We start from the raw sequence: 25,655 nt of genomic DNA, 5'->3' as shown, positions 1-25,655 counted from the left end.
GGATAAACCCCACTTGGTCATGATGAACAATCTTTTTAATATACTGCTGTATCCGGTTGGCTAGAATTTTGTTCAGTATTTTAGCATCTATGTTCATCAGAGATATTGGTCTGTAGTTTTCTTTTTTGGTGTGTCTCTGTCTGCTTTTGGTATCAGAGTGATGTTAGCTTCATAGAAGCTTGTAGGGAGTATTCCAGTGTCTTCAATCTTCTGGAAGACTTTTAAAAGTAGAGGTATTAGTTCTTCCTTGAAGGTTTTGTGGAATTCATTTGTAAAACCATCTGGTCCAGGACATTTATTTTTGGGGAGATTTTTGATAAGTGTTTCAATTTCATTAGCTGTGATGGGCCTGTTCATATTATCCACTTCCTCTTTACTTAGTTTTGGAAGTTGGTAGGTATCTAGGAAATTGTCCAATTCTTCTAGGTTCGCTAGCTTGGTGGCATATAGTTGTTCAAAGAAACTTTGCATGATATGTTGAATTTCTGCGGTGTCTGTTGTGATATCTCCTCTTTCATTTACTATCCAATTTATTTGGGTCTTCTCCCTTTTTTGTTTTGTGAGTCTGGCTAAAGGTTTGTAGATTTTGTTCACTCTTTTGAAGAATCAACATTTACTTTTGTTGATCTTTTGTATGGTTTTCTTATTCTCAGTGTTATTTATTTCTGCCCTAACTTTAGTGATGTCTGTCCTTCTTGTTGCTTTAGGGTTCCTTTGTTCTTCTATCCCAGACATAATATTTTACCAGCTTTATGGACATCCTACTAAGTTGACACTTTAAAAAAACCTACCATACAAAATAAGTATGGTGCTGGCGAACTGGGCAAAATTGTTATGCAAAAAGAGGCACCAAAGTTCCCGGGTTCAATCCCTGGCATCACGATATGCCAGTGATAAGCAGTGCTCTGGTAAAAACAAATAAACACACACATGCACACACATGTTTTATTAACTCAAATTACATGGTAGGATATCAGAAATGTCTACAGAAGGTAAACCACTACTTATACCTTAAATGGTTTCCATCTATCTTTTTTGTCTGTGATATACAAATGAAAACTAGGAATAGAATTCAGGTTTAAAAGGAGTTGGGGGACAAGTCAAGGCATCCCTGACTCATGATGCTACAGTAGGTCTCTATTTGCAAATCAAAAAGCCCTTCCTTCCTTCCTTCCTTCCTTCCTTCCTTCCTCCCTCCCTCCCTCCCTCCCTCTCTCTCTCTCTTTCTTTCTTTCTTTCTTCCCTTCTTCCTTCCTTTATTTCTTTTCTTTCTTTATCTTTCTCTCCCTTTCTTTCTCCCTTTATCTCTTTCTCCCCCTCTCTCTCTTTCTTTCTTTCTCCCCTGTGTAGAGATAAAGAGAAATTGAAAGAGTAGAAAGATACAGAGAGGGAGAGAGACAGAAAGACACCTATAACACTGCTCACCACAAATTAAGTTTTCCTTCTGCAGGTGGGACCAGGAGCTTGAACCCAGGTCTTTGCACAGTGTAATTTGTGCACTTAACCAGGTGCACAACCACTAGCCCCTTATCTTTTCATATTTTGATTACACTGAAATTCTCAGGTCTCTAATTTTCAATTTCCTTGGCTTAAAATAAATACAGAGCATTAAAATGTGTTTCTCCTCCAGATACCTACCACCATAACTATCCTAGGGAGTGGGGCCAGGATAGAACTGCAAGAAACAATGTATTATGTTTAAGCAATTGGGAGTCACAGTCTGCCCCAGAGTTTTAACTTCTGAGAAGGATAACACTAACCTTAGACTTATCTTCACAAGATCACTACCAACACTGACAGTAAAGTCTACCTATACAAATAAAAAAAGCTGAATCTTATGATGATGAGCTGTGTCTCATGACCTATACAAACAAGCACAATTGGGAGAAGGTGAAAAAGTAGTTAGCCAGCACTCTCATCAGATGAGATAGACATAGTAGAAAAGATAGATTATGAGTAACATGAACATATTTCAGCAGAGCAAATGCAGTCATATTGGGTGAAGTAACCACAACATTGCAATCTATCAAGCAGATTGTACCATTCAAGCAATCACATGTCTGGGCAATGGACCAATACATTTCATAGATGAGAATATGATTCTTCCTAAGGAACTACATCTGAAGGTTAGTCTTAAAAGTCTAGCAGCCACTATGACAGAGTTAAGAATTATCCTCAAGGTGTACATAATCTTCTGACCTCAAAGTCAACCCTCTTTCAAGCAATGTCAGAGAGAGTAGGGCATTCTATCCCTGAATATTTGCTTAATAAAGACTGATATAAGCTTTAAAAAAGGCAAAGACAAATATAGATTGATGAAGCCATCATGGGAGGACACATGTAATATCAGGCAAAAGAATATATTTGAAAATAAAACTATACTTTTTAGTTCATACCATGTCACGGCATTAGACAAAGTGTTTTGAAATTAAGTATATCATTTAATCCTAACATGCTGCATAGTAATACTATTATATTTTCTTTGCAGAAAATTTTAAAAGAGGAAATGAAAAAAGAAATAAGGAGTCCACCAAGAATAGAAACCCTCAAAGAAATAATAATATGCTCAAAGATTGTAAGTAATTTGCCTAAAGTCAGACAGAATATTGGTTTCATACTATGTCAATTCAGCTATTCTAGGACTCCCCAGAATCTTTTCCATGTATGACTCCAAATTAGGATTACCTACAAGAGACATTAGTTATTTTTGGCAACAATGAACCAACAGGAAATTCACTTTGGAAGTTCCTATTATTTAGAAAGAGGTAGAAAGTACTCTGTCCTTACTTTTCTCCAACTTGAATCTAGGTCTTCCCCCTGACTGGGGTTTACTAATAACTCCAGATCTACCAGAAGATAGATGCCCCATGAAATCTAACAATGGCAATAGCCATGATTCATATTCTCTCTCATCTCAGGCATGAAATATTTTTAAATAACCATTATGCAGCTATCTAGAGCAATACTAAGATTTATTGGTTAAAATGCTGCTTTATTTTGCTAAAGGAAAAAATATATATTTGTAACTTTCTCCCAACACTATCTAGTTACACAGAAAGATTCCTAATGCTACCAATAAATCAAAAGGTAAGAACAATATATTGATAAATACATATGTAAAATGTACAAAAAAGGATAGCATTTGTGAACTATATCTCACTATTAAAGCAATATATGGAAATAGTATGCCCATAGCCAAGAGCTAACATATATGATTCTATTTATATAAATCAAATTGCTTTTACCCCAAAATATTCATAAAGGTCCCACTCAAACAGATATAATGCCTAACTCTCTTTTTCAGAGAACTCTACTGCACTGTGTGGAAGTTCCTGAGAGTGCTGGATCTTGATAGGTGATGGTTGGCACAAGCAATGCAAGAATACTTACTTGTCATTTGCAGAAGTCCTACATTTTCTCCTATTCATAGCCATTCTGATGATTACCTGAGCAATTTTTTCTGATGACACATATTTCTTATAGCCATTGTTCTCACCTTTGGATCATAAAGCATTTTCCTTGAGTCAAATCCTCTTGTGGTCTAGAACAAGCCCTGAAATTCTTGTAATTGTGCTCTGAATCACATTTTTGATAATTTCCTATATTTTCATAGCAAATTCATAGGATTAAAAAAAACAGAATAGCAGACCTTATTACTTCTATCAAACATAGCTGTTTTAGAGAAAGTGTTTTTAAAAAAGAAGAAAAAGCACATGGGATATGGTGGACAAGATAGTCCAGTAAAATCTGGAAATAATTTAATGTGAAATGGCTGGACCCACACTCATCTTCTTAAGAATTAATTTCTTTTGTTAGTGACCTCTGACACAATATACATAGAATAATCCAAATGCATAGCTGATGAAGACAGAATTTTTGCATTCAAAACGTGAAAACATTCTAGGGGACCCAGACAAGGTTATAAATATGAATCTTAGTGATCTGGGAATTTTGAGGGACCTTTAAGGTTTTCTACTAGACAATTCATGTTATGCTTTATATATATATATATATATATATATATATATATATATATATATATATATATATTTTCGTTGGTTCCATGGCCTTGAACATGCACATAAGTCTGTTTTTTCATTCTTTTTATTTCAGATATAAATGGAGGAGGGTGTTCTATGACTTCAGATTCTACTATTTTCCATACTTTTCTCCTTTGTACCTATAAATGCCCTCATTAGTTTGTGTCCTCAATGATGCAAGGCCTTGGTGTACCATGGTGAAAAAAGACCTAATGTAGGGATATGAGTGTTTTGCAAATACCTATCAGATACAGATAATAAATTTGTAACCATTTGCCAACAACTGCACCATAAACCATTATCTCACAAAATAAAGAAAAAGAAAATGTAGAAGATACCCTATATTAAAGAAAAATTGTAAGACATTGTAATCTTCAAATGATAGCTTATGACACTGAAAGCTATGATAGCTATTTAGTTTCAGAAATACCTAAAAAATATTCAGAAGCGGGAATCCTGCGGTAGCACAGCAGGTTAAGCGCACATGGCGCTAAGTGCAAGGACCAGGGTAAGGATAGTGGTTCAAACCCCTGGTTCCCCGCCTGCAGGGGAGTCGCTTCACAGGTTGTAAAGCAGGTCTGCAGGTGTTTACCTTTCTCTTCCCCTCTCTGTCTTCCCCTCCTATCTCGATTTCTCTCTGTCCTATCCAACGACAGCAACAACAACAACAATAATAATAACCACAACAATGATAAAACAACAAGGACAACAAAAGGGGAAAAAATTGTCTCCAGAAGCAGTGGATTCGAGGTACAGGCACTGAGCCCCAGCAATAAACATGGAGGAAAAAAAAATATTCAGAAGCAAATATAAAAATGAGTTGTATAATAATAAAAATACTGGAGAATTATTTATGCAAACAGTATCTTGTTTTACCTGCTTTCCACAACTCCCTTTCTTAATTGTCTGGTATGTTCCACTCTGGTTAACTATTCCTTTCAGATTAGCCATACTAGTGAAAATCATAGGAACTATTACACTTATATGCTAATAACTATGCAAATACTCCTTCAGATGAATAAAATTCCCATGAAGATTTAGGATAGAAGTATTACGAAAAGTGTGGGGAAAATTAAGATCACTTAATTTTTAAGTGCTAAAGCATTATTTTCTATATATAAGTACATCAACTGGAACTTGCAGAAATACGACAGAAAAGACTACTGGTCTTTTGAACGGTGAAATAAAAACCTCATAATACACTTGCAGCCTTCTAAAATAAAATATAATGATTAAAATGTTTAGCACATAGAATTTGTGAGAAGATCACTCAACACTGGGCTCATCAATGTCTTTTTTTTTTTCTTTATTGGGAGATTAATGTTTTATAGTCGCCAGAAAATACAAGTGTGTACATTCATAACATTAATGACTTAAGAACTGTTGTGGGAGGGGGTCACGTGGTAGCGCAGTGGTTAAGCGCACATGGCGCAAAGCTCAAGGAGTGGCTCAATAACCTGGGTTCCAGCCCTTGGCTCCCCACCTGCAGGGGAGTAGCTTCACAGGCGGTGAAGCAGGTGTTCAGGTGTCTGTCTTTCTCTCCCCCTCTCTGTCTTCCCCTCCTTTCTCGATTTCTCTCTGTCCTATACAACAACAACGACAGCAATAATAACAAAGATAAAACAACAAGGGCAACAAAAGGGAAAAAATAGCCTCAAGGAACAGTGAATTTGTGGTGTAGGCACCCAGCCCCAGCAATAACCCTGGAGGCAAAAAAAAAAAAAAAAAAGAACTGTGTGATATAGTTGCTCTTGGTAAGCCTGACTTAATTCCAACACAGAACACCTAATACACAGGAAGTTTTTATAATTTCTAAAGTCCAGTATTTGACCAGAAGAAAAGCGTATTAAATTACTCTGGGACCCATATCAATAGCCAATCAGAAACTACTTCTTTGAAGTCACAGATGATAGAACTGGGTTACATGCGCCTTTCCAACTGCATTAGTCTTTTATAGGTCATTACAGTTATTTTGTTTTCAAGTAAACTTATTTCCAATATTATAATTAAGGCACTTCCTGCTCTAACCCAGGATTTGTGATTAGAACTTAACCTAAACAGTGTTATTGTTAAAATACTAAGGAAAAATTAAGGTAACTTTTTTATTCAATATAAAATAGCCTCATAGCAGAGATAGCTCTGTAAAGATGTTATAGGCTTATCCTGGAAAAAAGGATCAATTACCATGAATACAGTTATATCACTAACATCATACACAAAATATAGTAAAAAATAATAAGCAACTGAGCTATGTGCCTTCAGAATAAGGCAAGGAAAGAAATTTCTGTAAATTGAGCAAAATATCTCTATACTTCTGTGAGATCTATTGGAGAGAAAGAGTGTTCCCTGCAGGATCCCAGAAAATAATTGCTATAAACAGAGACAGGGCAGATTGAAAATGGACCCTATGAAAATTCACTTAATGACACTTTGAGTTACGTTCTGTAGACTGGAAAAAGGGTGAGTACAATTGATCCTTAACATGGAACCTGATCAAATAAGGAAATATAAGTTTCTTGACTCTCTTTAGTAGCTTCATCAGAAAGCTTTTTAATAGAGTATGTTAATTCCAAGTGTTTGCCTTACTGACAGATCCTGCTTCTGCCTTTTCCACAATAAAGCTATCAATTTGCCCTGTTGAACCAGGTTCTCCAGAGGCTTTAGTTACTCTCCAAAGGGAAAGCTTTGCAGGAAGGCAGTCTGAGAGGCTGTGAAGCAGGCAGCCAGGTAGCCCAGTGGATTCCACATAGTGATGATCACAGTAACTAGACTTCCTGTGGTTCCTGAGACCTGCTGCCTAGCAACTCAGTCAAAAACTACAGGGTGCTTAAATAAAGCTCCTTTGGGTTGTTTGCCATGTACACGAATCACAGGAGGAATTTTTGGAGCTAGTCTGCTGAGTATGAATCCCGAGTCTACTTTGCACCAGTTTATTGAGGGTGAATTAATATCCTAACCTAGAATAGGTCTCAATTTTCTCATGTATGAAATACAAAAGTAAAATATTACCACAAGGGTTTTCTGTGAGAACCAGATGAGATGATACATACCATGACTAACTGCAGTGCCTGGTACACTGTTGTAACTCAACAAAGGTAACTTATAAAATAGTTGTGGAACCTTAAGGTGTGGCACACTTTCCTGCATGCTTCTTTCATATCAAATAATATTGCATCCACCGATCACAACCTAGTCAACGCAATGAGTGCCACCTCAGCATGCTTCATTTCAGACTGTGTCCAGAGACTTTAGGTGTGGAATGACTACCCTTCAGCTTCATTACTAGGCCCCCAGGTTCCAAATGCCAGCATGATGCTGACCAGACTTCCTTGGACAGACGACCCCACCAATGTGTCCTGGAGCTCTGCTTCCCCAGAGATCCACCCTACTAGGGAAAGAGAGAGGCAGACTGGGAGTATGGACCGACCAGTCAACGCCCATGTTCAGAAGGAAAGAAATTACAGAAGCCAGACCTTCCACCTTCTTCAACCCACAATGACCTTGGGTCCATACTCCCAGAGGGATAAAAAATGGGAAAGCTATCAGGAGAGGGGATGGGATATAGAAATCTGGTGATGGGAATTGTGTGGATTTGTACCCCTCCTATCCTATGGTTTTGTTAATGTCTCCTTTTTTAAGTAAATAAATAATTAAGTAAATAAAAAGTTAAGCTAAATAAATAAATGAATAGCCATGGGTCTGGTGGGTGATGTTTATGGCGAAGGTCCTGGCAGTAGAGGTTATATTAATGACAAGAGTTTGTTAGCATAAATATATTATTGAAGTGCTATGGTACAATATTACATATAAAGCAAAGAGTATTGATCTAGTAAAATGAGGATCCAAACTCCTATTTAGTCAATCTTCTAAAAACACTAACTTAAAGTAAGTTTTATAGGTTTTGATAGCCAGCCAAGATTCAGAAGGTTAGATTAACTCGATTGACTACTGTGTCATGTATTTTAAATAAATTTCCTCTTTTAAACCTTACTACAGTCCATCAATCTATTTTCTACTTTCTTATGAATTAGGATATTGATATCAGTTTAAGGAAATTTTCACAAGGCTGCTGTAGTAGGATAGAGTAGAATATAACTCTCAAGCATATGTGGGACCAGGGATTGAACCTGGGGTCTCAATCATGAAATTCTTATATTCTACCACTGAGGTACCCCCCTAGCCTTTAAACAATTTTGCTTTGTTGTGTGAGATCAAGACCAGGAGCTTGTATGATTTTCCTCCCTCGGGCATGTTTTTTTTGTTGTTTGTTTGTTTGTTTTGTTTTTACAGGACAGAGTAATTGAAAGAGGAGGGGTGACAGAGAAGGAAAGAGAAAAATAGACACCTGCAGATCTGCTTCATCACTTGGGATGAAGCATCCTCCTTGCAGGTAGGGAGCGGGGAATTGAACCTCAGTCCTAGTGCATGACGATATGTGCACTTTTAAAATATTTTAGTTATTAATTAGAAAGATAGGAGGAAAAAGAGAAAGAACCAGACATCACTTTGGTACATGTGCTGCTGGGGAATGAACTCCAGACACATGCTTGAGAGTCCAATGCCTTATCCACAGTGCCATCTCCCAAACCACATGGTATGTGCACTTAACCTGGTGCACCACCACCCACGCCAGGCCAATTTTTCACTGAGGGGTTTGGGGGGAGAGAAGAGAGAAAGAAATGGAGAACATCATAGCATGAGAGCTTTCTGTCTTGCCATAGTGCTTGTATGGTGGTATCAGGACTGAAACCTGGACCATGCTTAGCAATGCAGTTGCCTTCACTGTTGAGTTGTCTCTCTGGCTTGTTTTTATTGGTTTTAAACTCAAAATGATATGCCTTTATATTTATATACTTTATACAAGTGCTTCCCACTGAGCTGCTACTCAGAATCCTTAATGTATATAAGAGTACCTAGTACTATGTCTATCGTAGTAGTTGATGAATGAATAAAAGCTTTCTCCCCTAACTTTGTATCACCCTGGATGTACAGATCCATGCAGAACTTGGGGAATACCTTAATCTACCCAGCCTAGGCAGAATCTATTTTATCCTTGGCAGAATCTATTTCAAACAATATTTCTGAAATGTCACTTGATTATCATTGGCAGCTTGTTCTACTTCTTTCTTTCTTTCTTTCTTTCTTTCTTTCTTTCTTTCTTTCCTCCCTCCCTTCTTCCATTCTTTCTTTCTCTCTTTCTTTCCTTCCTTCCTTCCTTCCTTCCTTCCTTCCTTCCTTCCTTTCTTTCTTTCTTTCTTTTTTCAAACTAGAATGTAAGTTTTCTAAGAGCACACTTATATTCATGTTTACCTCTGCAAGCACAGTGCATACACACAGTAATGCTCAGTAAATGTATGGATACATTTTCTGAAGTAGCATTTACAGACCAATCCCCATCTTTTTTTTCTTCCAGGTAAACTATGTGGAATCAAACCTATGGCTTGATAATATATTGGGCAGTATGCCAGCTTCCCCCTGCTTAACTCTGCGGTCTATTTACATAACCACTGTTACCCAGGAACTGCCCTGCCTACAGGGCATTGGTTTAATCCCCACTGGTTCATACTCTCTTTTTGCTCCACCCCCTCTCCTAGACACACCCTGATTTCCATCACTCTCTTTTCGCTCCACCCTCTCTACGTCACATCCTGTTTTTACCCTACTTGGCAAGTATATATACAGCTGCTCTTCTGTTTGAACACACTGGGGATTGCCTTCCGGCTCTAAGAGTCCTTTGATGATAGCCTGGAATGAGTTCCTGATCCCTCTCCCATGCAGCATCCTAGGTTGGCTCCAGTTGAGTTCTCTCCAAGCCTGAGAGCACTTGCTTGGGAAGAAGCACCCTCAGGCTATCCGGCAATAATATGTGCACCCCACTTTGAAAACTCTTTGTTGACTTCCACCCCCATAAGAAATACTTAGGAAATTTTGTAATGCTCTTATAAATTATTGGCCAAAGTGAAAACTCTCCATTCTATTCAGGGCTCATTAAAAATAAGGACATGATTTTACCTGCCTAAGATGTTAGAATATCTCTAAGCCCCATCTAATATTTGCGTACCAGGGCAATTTCACACTCTTTTTTTAAGGTCAATAAGCAGGACAGAATTATATAAACAAGTCACATTCCAGATCCATTAGTTTCTCCCTCTCTCTCTCTTCTATGAATATAACTGATTTTCACTCTCAGAGAGTGAAAATTTTGCAGAGAGAAAACTATTCCTTGATCATCAGTAAACCTGGACTGCACATTTATAGAGAGTACCTAATGTCTTATAGATACACTCTCCCTGTGGATCCATTTTGACTCTCAGCAGTCAGGTTACTGTATTTTTCACTCAACTTGATAGAGTACAAGTAGGTGAGTATTTTCAGATGATTTGTCAATATCAACTGATGTTTTCTTGTCACAGATAAACAGCCTATGCCATGAATCGATAGTGTGTCAGCAGTGCTGCCATCGTCCCCCCTAATGTGTTTGCTGTGTATTGACAGCAGATAAATTACTGCGAATGTCTGCAAATGTTAAACAGCTTAGCTATTTGTGGACCACCACTCCATTCCTCTTTACAAAGTAGGGTGTTTGTTTCTGTGGTGGCCAGCAATGTGACTGTGGCTGGTCTACATGTAGCAAGACAGCCGGTTCCCTTCCATCCTGTTCAGCTTTTCATTTGCCTTGAACCAATTAGCTGAAATCCATCCAGGCTGTGTGGCTTTGATTACACAGCTGTGCCCAAAACAACATGGGGATGTTTTCATTTACATCAGAGTTATGCAGTATCCTCAACTGGAACCAGCAGCATCAGCACTTTAGACATCCCAACACCACACCAAGTAGGTCAGACTTCTTAGTTCAGACTTCTGGGTCAGATTTTCTTTAAAGGAATCTTGACCCCAGAGCTACCATAACAGTCTCAGTAATATAGGCAGACAGTCAAAAAAGCAGGTGAGTCCAACCTGGACTGATATCTCCAACAAACTCTGGTGGATAGTCCAGTGTACTCATTTATAATGTAGGTTTTAAAATTGTTGTTCCATTGGGAGTCAGGCGGTAGAGCAGCGGGTTAAGTGCAGGTGGTGCAAAGTGCAAGGACCGGCTAAGGATCCTGGTTAGAGACCCCGGCTCCCCACCTGCAGGGGAGTCGCTTCACAGGCGGTGAAGCAGGTGTTCAGGTGTCTATCTTTTTCTCCCCCTCTCTGTCTTCCCCTCCTCTCTTCATTTCTCTCTGTCCTAACCAAAAACTACAACATCAATAACTACAACAACAATAAAAAACAAGGCCAACAAAAGGGAAAATAAATAAATAATTTTAAAAAACCTTATTGCCCCCCCATCTGTCTTTTCACTCACTTCCTATATGATCCTGATCAAATCATTTAGCCTCTGATTATTTTAGAGTAAGATTATAATGATAGAAGCTGTTTATACTATGAAGATGAAATTCTGCATGTAAAAATATAGCAAAAGATAATCAGTCTGACACTAAATACTTTCTCAAAACTTGGAAAGAATTTATTAATGGAAAAATTTGAATGATGAAGGGATGAGAAGGCAACATATCAATGATATGTTCCACTGAAAGAGTGAACTAAGAATGTTGTCTTCCTGTGTAAATGGGCAATTAATCACTTCAGACTTGACTCCAGGGGATAAATGCCACCTCCATTTTACAGATATAAGGACCTTAAATAGGGTTTAGGATATCAGTATGATAGAGAATAAAATTGTTCCAGAGTTCTATGCATTAAGACCTGTCTTAATAGAAATTCTTAGTTAATTGACACTTTTATAATGAGGTTCTAGCAACATGTCTATTGCACCATTTGACTCCTTTATTAAAAACATAGACACAAAAGACACCCAGACAAACTCAAATTTTATTTAAAAAAAAAGATGTTTTTTCAATACTAAGTTTTGTATGTGTATGTTTTTTGTTGTTTTTTTTACCAAAATTAGAAATTATATTCTAAAAAGGGCATGCAAACCAACTGTCTCACTTTACTTACCTTTCTGAAGAATACTAAGAGCTAAGTAGATCAGGAAGCAGTGCTTCCATTTTTCTTGTGTGAGGAGCAATGCTCAGAAAAATGATTTGCCAAAAATTAGTATGTACTGCTGTCCTTACACTCATGCAAGAAGATAATTCAATCCAGGTTCCATGTCTTATAGGGGCCTCCATAAAAGAATCACACAGGACATAAATTTAAGAATATTTAAGTAGTTTGGCACTCAGAATACCAGTCTCAAATCTTGCACAGTGTGACCCTACATCCCAAACATTTTCTTGATCAATATGCTTTAGGCCAACAAAACAATCTGTATGTCTCTTACCCTGTTCACTCTAAAAAGGCAATTATGTCCCAAGGCTGTGAACACTTGTGTTTGTCTGCTGCTGTTGAGAAAGGGTAGGATGTGAACAGCAGAAGAGCTTAGATAAAATCAATCAATCAATAAAATTAAACATTCTTTCAGATACAAGTCTGAAAGCAAAAGGTTTTTTTAAATTATGCTTTCCCCATAGTGCATCCATTTTGTCACTTTTTTATGATTAATAGTTAAAAAGGGATTTAAGAATCAGTGCAGTAATTGCAACATGATAACTGAGAAGTATTCTGAAATATTAAACAATTCATATAGAATATGCTTAAATTTCCATAGCTTGCTGTCATTTTTCCTATGACAAATAGTCAATCTAATGTTAGGATTACAAATAGTTCAGTTAATACAAAGGTACTTAATAAGAGTTGATTAATTTTGAAAAATGTAATTAAAATTAAGTCATAAACATTTAAATAGCTTTATTTTTAAGTGTTGATTTTAATTATTAATGTCTTTCCCTTTTAATTGTTATAGGTTTTTTTTTTGCCTAATTTAGAAAGAAGAACTTCTGGAAAACACATGAAAAAATACTCATATTTCATGTCATTACATTTATTGTAAATTACATGTTGCAGAAAAATAGATTTAAATTGTGACTTTTGGTATACAAATGCACTTTTCACCTTTAGATAACTACTTCCACAAAACCAAATTATTATTATTTTTTTAATCTTTATTTTTTGGATAGAGACAGCCATAAATTGAGAAGAAGGGGGAGACAGGGAGACAGAGAGACACCTGCAGGCCTGTTTCATCACTTGTGAAGCTTTTCCTCTGCAGGTGGGGACCAGGGGCTTGAACCTGAATCCTTGCGCATTGTAACATGTGAGCTCAAGCAGGTGCTCCAACAGCTGGCCCCCACAAAACCAAATTATTTGGAAAAAATCTTGAGTATCAATATTTTACTACTATTACTAGTGCTTTGATTAAAATACATAAGGAAAAAATATTGAGGAAATTAGTATAAAATATTTTATTTGCTATGCACACCTCTATTTTATTGCTTATAGAGTGTTAACAAATAATTCTGACCTGCTTACAAAAGCTAGATTTGTGCAATAATTAAATTCCAACTCTGATAATTTTGAAGACTTTCATCATTTAAAGTCAGATTTAAGCATTTTCACCTTGAAGAATATATTTTAAAAATTGTATTTATTTATTCATTTATTTATTTATTTGTTTATTTACCTACCTTTAAGCAGAAAACTACTCCACTTGGGCTTATTGTAGGGCTAGAAATTGAACCTGGGACCTTTGGAGCATGGGGCATGAAAAGCTTTTTGCATACCTATTTTGCTATCTTCTCAACCTAGAATATATTTTATTTAACAGCTTGCAAGTCACACTGGGCTTCTCTGTTCCAGTCTCTTGGAAACAGAGCTGGCAGTCAGCTGAGGTAAAGAACAAACACCTCTGTTGTTAAAATTCGGCGGCTCTAGCTGGCCGGGCTAGCTTCACGGGCGGGTAACAGAGACGACCAGACACACGGCTGGACAGGGAAGCTTTATTTCTTTATTCAGGAACAACGATTCATAAACTAAGACAAACTAATCACCAAACAGAACTCTGCTGTCTCTTTGCGGAGGCGAAGCACTCTCTCTTACTCTGGAACTCTGGAACCCTCTTTTACACTCGAACTCTGAAACTCTTGTGGGGTTCCTTCAGGGCGGGGCCAAGCAGGCCCACGAAATTAGCAGGACTGATCCAATTCTCTTGGCGGGGGAGAACTAGAACCCAATGTAAAGCATACAACAATTCCCCCTTTTCTTTTAACTAAATGGCTACAGTATCAAGGGTGTGGGGTGAACAGAAACCTATATCGTACAGGCATTTTTATAAAAAGAAATTGGCACAAACATGGAGAAACATGCAAGCAAGTAACAAGAACCAGTGTGCTGCTAAGGGAAGGCCTGAGGGGGCCATATCTGCCTCTGTGGGCTAAACTTTATCAGCTTAAAAAAAACATTTCTTGTCTCTGGGGGACTACTTGCCTCGACGGGCATTTGCATGGGGGCGGGGAACGGCCTAGAGTCCCAAAGGCAGCTGGCTGCAATTTACTTACTATGAAACAAAACTTGTTATTAGCATATTTCTAATAGAGAAGGAATTTGAGATATTACATATCAACAACGTCTTTTTAACCTTTTGTTACACCCATTCAAGATGGAGTCAGGAAAGGAATCCTCAGGCATGAGAATAATTAGCATAGCCATTGTGCAATCTACCATTTCTAATAGAGAAGGTAATGGAGAGTTTTACATATCAACAAGTCTATTTAACCTTTTGTTTGGACCAACTTAGTTAAAATATATTGATTGTTAACTAATTTTTCCTCAGACTTTAAATGTAAGTTAGTTTTATCTTTATGAGAATTATGTTGAAAACCTTTTTCATTTAACTTTGTCTAGTAAGAATTTAGCCTTAAAGTTACTGTTTACCAAACTTTAAACATACACATAAACATGGTCATTAGTACACAAGGAGAGAAACCTTTGTTACGAAAACATGTCATTTTAAACACGAATTTAAATCTGTACTGTCTTAGTTGTTGGGGGGGGTTCACCATCTGGAGGTGGCTTCCTGCGCAGCTTCACTTCTAGGAATTGCAGGTTGCGATCTCTGCACAAATCTCTGCGTACTCCAGCTTGTCTGCCTTCAGACCGGACCGGCAGCTGGAGATCTCATGTGCCCAGTTTCAGCAGGGAGCCTGGGGGTCCGGGAGGTCCAGGATCGTTCCAGAATTCATAGCAAGAGGGCAGGCAGGCCAGGCTTGTAGAAGGTGTGGGCCTAGGTGCCCAGGGGTGGCGGTCATGATAGGCCGCCGCGGCCCTACCCCATAGCCCTGACATGTCTGCTGCCCTGTTCTCAGTGGCCGAGCAGCATGGAGGGATCACGCGTCCAGTGCCCTGCGCCACGCGGTGGAGAGCCGGCTCCTGTGGGCTGGCCTGCGTGCTGGCATCGGGCTCTTGCGTGGTGGAATCGGGTTCCAGCGTGTTGGCATCGGGCTCCAGAGTGTTGGCATAGGGCTCCAGCATGCTGGTGTCGGGCTCTTGGGGCTCTTGTGTGCTGGCATCGGTCTCCTGCGGGCTGCGGGGCTGAGGGGCTGCAGGGCTGCGGGCGCGGTGCGCGGGGTTGTCTGGGTGTAGCCGGCTGTCTGGCTGTTTAACCAGGTGGAAACAGCAGCTCCGCGCCTCGCCTCCCTCCCGCTGGCTCTTCCCGCTGGCTGTTCTGAGTTCGCCCGAGCGAGTGGAAACCACAGAGTGGTCCAGAGATAAATGTTCCAGAAACAGCAAAACAGTCTCATGAAGAAAGAGCAGAGGCCTTTGGAGATCTCTTCACAAGCAGAAGAGAAGGCCATAGTGCATAGGTAGCCAAATTGTCTTTACTTATCTGAGAGATGCGCAGGTCAGGTCCACGTGGGCGCCATTTGTTGTTAAAATTCGTAGGCTCTTGCTGGCGGGGCTAACTTCACCGGGTAACAGAGACGACCAGACACACGGCTGGGCAGGGAAGCTGTATTTCTTTATTCAGGAACAACGATTCATAAACTAAGACAAAGTAATCACCAAACAGAACTCTGCTGTCTCTTTGCGGCGGCGCAAGCACTCTCTCTTACTCTGGAAATCTGGAACCCTGGAACCCTCTTTTACTCTCGAACTCTGAAACTTTTGTGGGGTTCCTTCAGGGCGGGGCCAAGCAGGCCCGCAAAATTGGCAGGACTGATCCAATTCTCTTGGCGGGGGAGAACTAGAACCCAATGTAAAGCATACAACACACCTCATCACAGACCCCTGAAAGCGTCAACCCGGCTTTGACCTAGCACGCTATGACTGGGCTCTCCTCAATCGCTATCGAACAGGCCATGGCCAGTGCGCCGCTATGTTCCATCGCTGGGGAGCCAGAGACGACCCGAACTGCCCCTGCGGCTACAGACAGACTATGACCCACATAGTCAATGACTGCCACCTTTCCAGATTCAAAGGAGGTCTCGAAACTTTACATCAGGCTCAACCTGATGCTGTTGACCTGCTATGGAAGAAGGGCAAATGCTAGAAGAAGAAGAACTGGGCTCTGGCAAAGTGATCACTCATCCCCTAAACACACACATATCTCACATGCCTTATCTTCTGGACCATAGACCAGATTATCATTACAAATTCATTCATCATCATCATCATCATCAAGACAAAGTAAGGAATGTATCCTGTTAAACCCAAATTTTGTCAAACCCAAATCTAAAAAAAAAATAAAAAGATAAAAAAAAAAATCAAGCACTAAAGTCCACGTTTTCCTTCACTTCTTATTTGTTTTATTGGCTCTGTCTTCCTGCTAACAAATTATTACACTTCTGACATGGGATTTGGATTTACCATCCTTAGTCTCCAACAAAAACCCTACTCTTGCCTGTTCCTGGACCCAATTGACTTGGGCTCAGTTCCTAATCTCTCTGGGCCTAACTTCTAATCAAAATGGAGTAAATTTGCTAAAAATAAAGAATGTGGTCACAGAGGAAGGAAATGACACTTTGAAAACTCAAACTATGCAGTGCAGACCAAATCCCTGCTAGTTGGCCTTTGCCAGAACCTATACAAATGCAAAGTAGCTCCTATTCCCTTAGGGATCTACTCTCAGTGGACAACTAATCTCCTCAGCAAACACACTTAATATGTGCTAATGTATGCTTGCACTTGTTACTCCCAAATAACATTTGCATTTTAGCAAGTGCTTCTGCTGTCTTGACAGGGGGTGTAATTCTAAGGCTGGAATTTGCAGGCAGCCTAACCCATGCTGGAGGGAGGGATACTGGTGGGTGACAGGTATTACAAGAACTATAACCCGCCCCCCCCCCCCCCCATTTATTGCAAACATCCTCCTCAATTGGGCCATTTACTCTAGTAGTTGAAAATCCCTGGAGAGTATTTTGAGATCTTGGTAACTAAGGAGAGAGGCAATTTTGAGTCCTTGGTAGGAAGGTGCTTAGTTCAGTAGCAGGATTAGGGTTTTTATTTCCCCACTACCCCCGCCTCCACCACCTGTATGACAGGGCATAACAGACCCTGCTTGGTAAATGAGACACTCAAGCTAAAGCAAGCCTGATTTCTGTCTCCAGGTCAGCATTTCAAACTATAAATCTCTCCTGATTTAGCTTGAAAGAAGAAATCAGGAGGCTTTTATACCAAAGAACTCTGCACACTCAATTACTCACTGGTATCAGTACCCACTCACTACCTATCCACTCTTACATACACACTGCATTATTGACTCCCATACTAACAATCTGACTGGATAATTCTTTGTTTGTAGACATCTCTGACCTCTATCCGATAGATGTCAATAGCAAGTCATCCTCCACTTTTAGCAGCCCCTGAACACCACTGCCCACACAATTGCCTCCAGGCACTGGAAATATCCCCTCAGGTCCAAAGTAGGTGCAGTAAAACTATTTGATTTCAAAGGTCTTCTGAGCACTATGTTTGCCAACCCCACCCCCGCAAACACACAACAACCTTGAGTGGAGTGGAACATAGAGTAACTAAGACTTTATGCCACCAAGTGTTTTTTTTTTTTTTCTTAGCTATATTTCTTTCTTTCCAGAAAAATTCAGGTTTTTTTTCCTAAATTTCTATTTGTTTTTTGTCTTCTTTTTCAGGGCAACTCAAGACCTAAGGTGGCTCTGTGTTATTCAAAGAATGAATTTTGAATGATTTAAGCAAATCACTGGGAGTCCAAAATTAGCTATTCTCAGAAAATGTTTTTATAAAATAACCCATGCATGTATCCCAGTTAAAGTTCATTTGTCATTCCATCTCCAAATCTCCCTCTCCTTCTCCCTCTCCCTCCCTCTCTCTCTCTCTGTGTGTGTGTGTGTGTGTGTGTATGTGTATGTGTGTGTGTATGTGGGGTGTGACTCTGAGTGTGAGTGTGTGTGTGTGTGTGTGTGTGTGTGTGTGTGTGTGTGTGTGTATGTGCATGTGTGTATATGACTGTGTGAGGGAAAAGGGAGAGGGACCAGGGCAGGGGTTTTTTTCTCTTTCTTTCTTTCTTTCTTTCTTTCTTTCTTTCTTTCTTTCTTTCTTTCTTTCTTTTTTTCTTTCTTTCTTTCATTCTGCTTTCTGTCTTTCTTTTACTCTTTCTTTCTGTCTTTCTTTCATCTTTTTCATCTCAGACAAGCATGTAACCCAAAAAGACAAAAAAACTTGAGATGGTGTAGACAATAACCCCAAATGTCAGTGACTCAGTTTCATTTACTGAATAAAGTTCAGTAATATAGAAAGACATATTAATAAAATAAATAATCACATTCAAGTGTTGTCTCCTTTGCAGTGGTGGAAACTTTAGTGCTATGGTGTTTTCCCTTCTCTGTCTCTGCCTCTGTCCATATCTGAAAAAGTCAAACCAGATCTGCCCCATCTATGACAATTTTTTTAAAAACATATTTTATGTATTTGAATGAGAGAGAAACAGAAAGAGATACAGAGAGATCAGACCACAGCTCAACTCTTGTTTACGTTGCTGCTGGGGATTAAACCAATTAAACCTGGGATCTCAGAGTCTCAGACATAAAAGTCCTTTGTATAAAACCATTATCCTGTCTCTCCTGCCTAGAAAACAGATTTAAAATTAAGAATGCTTGGTGGTAGCACAACTAGTTGTGTGCATAAGCTACTATGTGCTAGGAGAAGGGGTTCAAGCCCTTGGCCCCCCACTTGTTGGGAGTGAGTTTCATCAATGGTGCAGCAGTACTGCTAGTCTGTCTCTCTGTCTCTCTCTCTCTCTCTGCCCTTGGTCCCCATCTCCTGTTGTCTCTCCCAATTTCCCAATTTTCTGTCTCAAAAAAGAAAAAAAAAAATCCAGGAGTAGACACTCTACTCTTAGGGAAAAAGTCTCACACAAGTATCAGGAAAAAAGTAAATAACAAATTAAATGACATATATATATGGAGAAAGAGAGAGAGAGAGAGAAGAACAAGTTGGAAAAGATTTATCAGGAGGTTACCAAAACACCATTTACTTTATTGGAATTTTTTTTCCCTTTAAAAAACAAACCCCTCCGGAATGAATGCTATATACCAGCAGAACTAACCTCAGGTGAATGAAATTGCAGAAATAATTCCCTTTCTAAACATACATTTTGAGTTTCTTGAGAGAATTTAATTACAAGTTTTCTTAGTTTTTTTTTTTTTTTTTTAGTTTTTTAAGTTCCTGTTAGGCCACTTAGCTTTATGAAAGAACACTAGTAGCCGTCTTCAGTAAATGGAGGAAATACAACAAAACTTCTCAAGAGAGGGAAGCCGGCATGCCAAGATGGCTCCAAATAGGTTCTATGCATGGAATGGTAAAGCAGGTATCCTGGAAGAGCGCCACCCAGCGCCACCCCCACACCTGCTGCTTTCAATAGGTTCAGTGATTCTTATCTCAACCTAGATTCACTGCTTGGAAATGTTACAGTACAATTTGTGTGTTATTTGGAATGGTTTGAAGGGTTATTTTTTGGATTTTGGGGGGGCTCGTTATTTCCATATAAATCAGTGATCATTGTTTTAGTATTTTATCACTTACCTGATGATGATGATTATTATTTCCCAATTATTTTTCCCAATAGGGTTATTGTGCCAGAACTAAGAATTCATGGCTCCCAGCAGTGGTTTTTCCCCTCCCTCCAATTTTTTTAAATTAATTAATTTATTATAGATAGGACAGATAGAATTTGAGAGAGTACGGGGAGATGGAGAGAGAGAAAGAAAGACATTTGCGGACGTGCTTCACTACTCCTGAAGCGGACCCCTTTCATGTGGGGAGCGGGATATCAAACCTGGGTCCTGGAGCTCGGTCTTCTTCTAGCGTTTCCTTCTTCCGTAGCCAGTCAACAGCGTCAGGTTGAGCCTGATGTAAAGTTTCGAGACCTCCTTTGAATCTGGAGAGGTGGCAGTCATTGACTATGTGGGTCATAGTCTGTCTGTAGCCGCAGGGGCAGTTCGGTCCTCTCTGGCTCCCCAGCGATGGAACATAGCAGCACACCGGCCATGGCCTGTTCCATAGCGATTGAGGAGGGCCCAATCATAACGTGCTAGGTCAAAGCCGGGTTGACGCTTGCAGGGGTCTGTGATGAGGTGTTTGTTCTTTACCTCAGCTGACTGCCAACTCTGTTTCCAAGAGACTGGAACAGAGAAGTTCAGTGTAGGCATAGGGGACCAGATTGGATGACGAGACGTCAAGCATTGGACAGGGTGGGTGAAGATATCCGCGTATATTGGCAGGTCCGGTCGAGCGTAATATGTGCCCTTAACAGGGTGTGCCACCACCATCCAGTCATCTGATGGAATGTTGATTTACAAGATCTTTGCTATCACAGGAATGCAGCTGCAAATCTACCCAAGATAAAAGTCCCCGCACTTCATGCCAAGTGGCATCTCTCCTCCTCCAAAGTGCACTTGCTCCTCAGCCCCCTCACCTCAACCACCCCCCCTCCCCGCCCAGATGTGCTGTAATAGACCACAGTCCCTTAAAGTCTCATCCTGTATATTCCTGATTATGTTTTCGTAGATTTCGCCAATGATTTGAGATCATTCAGTATTAGTTCCACTCTTTCTGTTTTATAACCTGGTTCCCTCCAATTTATTGATGTTGTAGCAAAAGAATTTTTTAAAATTTATTTTTCTTTCTTTGTTTTTACATTGTCATTTCTACTTTTGAAAGAGTTTATCAGGACTTCTATATCCCAGGAAACATGGCCATGTAGTGAGTTGGGAAAAGTAGACATTTTTTAAAAAAAATTATTTATAAAAAGGAAACACTGTCAAAAACCATAGGATAAGAGGAGAACAACTCCACACAATTCCCACCACCAGAACTCCATTCTCCATCCCTTCCCCTGATAGCTTTTCTATTCTTTATCCCTATAGGAGTTGCCCAGGGTCATTATGGGATGCAGAAGGTGGAAGGTCTGGTTTCTGTAATTGCTTCTCCATTGAACATGGGTGTTAGCAGGTTGATCCATACTCCCAGTCTGTCTCTCTCTTTCCCTAGTTAGGAGTGGTTCTGGGGAAGTGGGCTCCAGGACACATTGTCGGGGTCATCTGCTCAGGGGAATACAGTTGGCATCCTGCTAGCATCTGGAATCTGGAGGCTGAAAGAAGAGTTAACGCATAAAGCCAAACAAATTTGTTGACTAATCATGAACCTAAAGGCTGGAATATTACAGATGAAGATTTGGGGGTCTCCATTTTGTAGATATCTAGTAGGCCTATTTTGGTTATATTCCAAAGATCCCATGACTATACTAGTTTTTGTTTGTTTGTTTGTTTGTTTGTTTTGAGCCTGACATCTGCTATGCAGGTAGATTCAAGTTATTGTCTGGGGAGATGATGTCATAGTTGTAAAAAGGGCTAGAAAGTTGGGTTAGGGAAAAGAGTAGCTCCCAGATATGGGAAAGGTGTATAAATATTGTTGACTGTAAAAAGTAGACATTTTTTAAAAAGAAACAAAAAGATGAGAGTAGCTCAGCTGGTGCAGGATTTACATGCCTTTCATTCTCTCCTTCTCCTGTTCCCCCTCTCTCACTCACATGTGAAACTGTATCATTTATGAAATAAAATAAAATAAAGCACAACTAAAGCAATTCCTTTTTTATTTTCTAAATGTTCTAAAATATAAGATATTACTTAATATATTAAAAACAGTAGATATAAAATACTATACTAGACTACTTTATTGAAATATTCCTCTTTATTTTATTTATTTTGGACAGAGACAGACAGGAGACAGGGAGGGAGGGAGGGAGGGAGAGAGAGAGAGAGAGAGAAATAATAAATATTCCTTCTATATGATGGGGGCTGAGCGTGAACCTGAGTCATGCACATGGAAAGCAGCAAAGCTGAACCCTATGCAAGTGAGCTAATTCATCCCAAAATGTATTTCTTGATCATCCAGATTAATAAATAGAACATACCTAGACGTCCAGAACTCTCACCTCACACCCTCTGTTACTGACCCCTGTGCTCCTTATGATTGGCAACCACTATCCTGACTACTCACCATATATAGGTTTTCTTTAAAATAATGCCCAAATGGAATCACCTAGTATATATTATTATTTCTCTGTAATCCATTACAAATGAGCACTTATGTTCGTTCTAAAGTGAACTTTTTACTGAATTTAATAAATGTTAAATGAATTTCCTAAGTATCTATTCTACTTAATTCTCCTAGCCATAGTGTATGAGAATTCCCATTGCCGTATATCCTTACTAACATTTAATCTACTCAGTATTTTCAGTAATAAAGGTATATATATATATATACATATATATATGGAGAGAGAGAGAGAGAGAAAGAGAGAGAAAGAGAGAGACAGGCCATATTTGTACTCCCAATTTGTTTTGCCTAGTATGATCAGTTTCATCAACGTTACAAAAAAAGGTAAACTTTTGTTGTTGTTCTTAAAATATCTTAAAGGAGAGTAGTATTCTGTAGTTTAAGGAGATAGACAGGATGAAACACATATAGACTCTTGACCCTTGACAGCAGATCTGGGGTCACTAAGGCCAAAAGAGTGAGGTGACAACGGGGTGGCTAGAGACAAAATTCTGTTAACAGATGAGGTATTCTAGCATATTTAAGGAGGAAGGTATCAAACTATAGCTCCCCTAGATAACAACAGAGTTTTCAAATATTATTTTCAATAGAAATATTTTAAAACCAAAATGTTATTATTGAAAATATAAACTTTCCTAGAATTTACTTGTATGAGAACGTTAAAATAAGTTGTGAACTAGAAAGATACAATATGGCACTGACATTCCCACCCCTATGAAATTAGTATATCATTCATAAATAACTGTATATGGTGATATAGATATATCCTTATGCATATATTCATATGTTATATGATTAATTTTCATTCTTAATAATATATATCTTAATTTTTATTAGTGATTTAATTATTACCAAGATTGTATAATAACAGAGGTGCAATTCCACACAGTTCCTACAACCACAGTTCTGTGTCTCATCCCCTCTATTGGAAGCTTCCCTATTCTTTATCCTTCTGGTGGTATGGACCAAAATAATTATTATTTTATTTGATAGGACAAAGAATATGAGAGAGGAGGGGGAGGTAGAAAAGAAGTGAGAAGGATAACTGCAAATTTGCTTCACTGCTTGTGAAGCATCCCCACCCCTGGTGTTGAGGCACTTGGGGCTCCAACCCAGACCCTTGAATAGGTCATTGCATTTAGTACAATGTGCACTTAACCAAGTGTGTCATTGCCCAGCTCTTAGACAAAAATTCTTTATGGAGTGTAGAAGGTGGAAGGTCTGGCTTCTGTAATTGTTTCTTCACTGGACATGGAGGTTGGCAAGTTGATCCATACCCCCGGTCTGTTTCTTTCTTTCCCTAGTGGGATAGGGCTTTGAAGATGTGAGGTCCCAGGACACAGCGGTAAAGTCTTCTGCCAGGGAATTCAGCATGGAATCATAATAACATCTGCAACTTGATGGCTGGAATTTGATAAGATATAAATCAGGACAAATAGTTTAATAAACAGGAACCCAAAGGTAGGAAAACAGATGATAAATTAGGGGTCTTCCTGTGGGAAGAATTTAGAAAGTCTATTGTGTTTATATATAAAGGAAGTGAAAGACAAGGTAAAATGTAAACTATGATTATACCTGATAGTTGAAAATATTATTATAGTCCATTATCTCCTTTTTGTTCATATTTAGTTGCTATGCATTTAAATTTCTTATTTGTATGTGATGTAAGGAAATTAAAAATAATTTTTCTTTCACTAAGCACAGGCTATAATTTCACCAATTAGTGATGTTTTAGTGATCAAGTGCCAAATCTCATGATTCCACTAGGTAAGATCTACTCTTCATCTATTTACCCTCAACTTTTTCTATTCTCTTTCATTATTTCAAAGGTATAGTTAGTATATGACATTTTATTAGTTCTAGATGTGCTACCCTGTGACTAACACCTGCATACACCACAAGATATGTGCAGATTAGTGTACAGTTACCCAGCTTCCATTCTCAGGATTCTACAAAATTCCAGAAATCTTGTGATTTGCTCTCCACAGAGCAAATTTCAAGAAGGAAGATTTCAGACTGCCTTTTGTCTTTTCCATGCAAATCCTATTTTACTTACACTCTTACTACTTTCTATTGGTTTTCTAGATTACTCTGAGACATTTCAATAAGATAGCTAGAGGAGAAACGGCAATAGTGCCCTAGGGAGGAAAAGTTCTAAAGGAAGGGAAAGTTTATGAGGTTAGATCAATGAAACTAGACTCATGAGAAACATCCTAAGGCTTTGTATCCATGAAAGACATCTTAGATTGACCTCTTATCATTTTGCTCTCTCTCCCATAATTTTAACAGCATGTCCTCAGAGCTCAGCACTTCTGTTAACTTCCTTTAATTTTGCCCTTAAGGATGTCAAGATATCTATAAAGTTACTTGGATGTAGGTCTTGGGTACTTCATAGGCATTTTTTATTTGTATGTTTTTTACTGTTTTGGTACTAAGAAGTTGTGACATTTATTGACTGTGTATCATAAGCTAGAAAATGATCAGTTTTTACCATCAGACAAAAAGGCACTTCCTTATGTGTTTTTATCTTTGGTATTTATTTATTTATTCATACAAATAACTACTAGGTATGGGAAAAACTGCACTGAACATGTTTAACTATGTAGTTATATAAAATTATGTATTACATTAATCTAGTAAATAAGTATTTCTTTTATAATGTATTTCTGCTATATTTTCAGCATTTCTTCAAAGCCTTATAATAATTGATGCAAGGTACATACTTGACAGTTACATAGACCCATATGAGTTTATACTAATGGATAGATCTAAGAGAAAAATGATGCAATCCTTTCCAATTCCTGACTTCCTGTTTCAGCTTTCGGAAACTTTAAATGAACAAGTATATTCATTGTGAACCTCAAGGTACCAGATGTCATTGCAAACAATATCACTGTGAGCATAGATACTCCATAGCAAGAAGCAGTTCCCCTAAGAGTAGATCAAGATAATTACCATGCTGTTCATTGACTGTATTGACTGTGGCAGGAGGAAAACAAAACAAAACAAACAAACAAAAAAAACCTAATGCCTCAGGTTGGCAGATTTGACATTAACATCTTTTCTATCTCCTCCATACTTTCCCATATTTGTTAATGTCAGGTAGGAGAGCAGAGTGAGGGTTAGTTTTCCCCATTT

Source organism: Erinaceus europaeus, chromosome 2 (genome assembly GCF_950295315.1).
Source record: "Erinaceus europaeus chromosome 2, mEriEur2.1, whole genome shotgun sequence".
Classification (NCBI taxonomy): domain Eukaryota; kingdom Metazoa; phylum Chordata; class Mammalia; order Eulipotyphla; family Erinaceidae; genus Erinaceus; species Erinaceus europaeus.
This window is presented reverse-complemented; position numbering follows the sequence as displayed.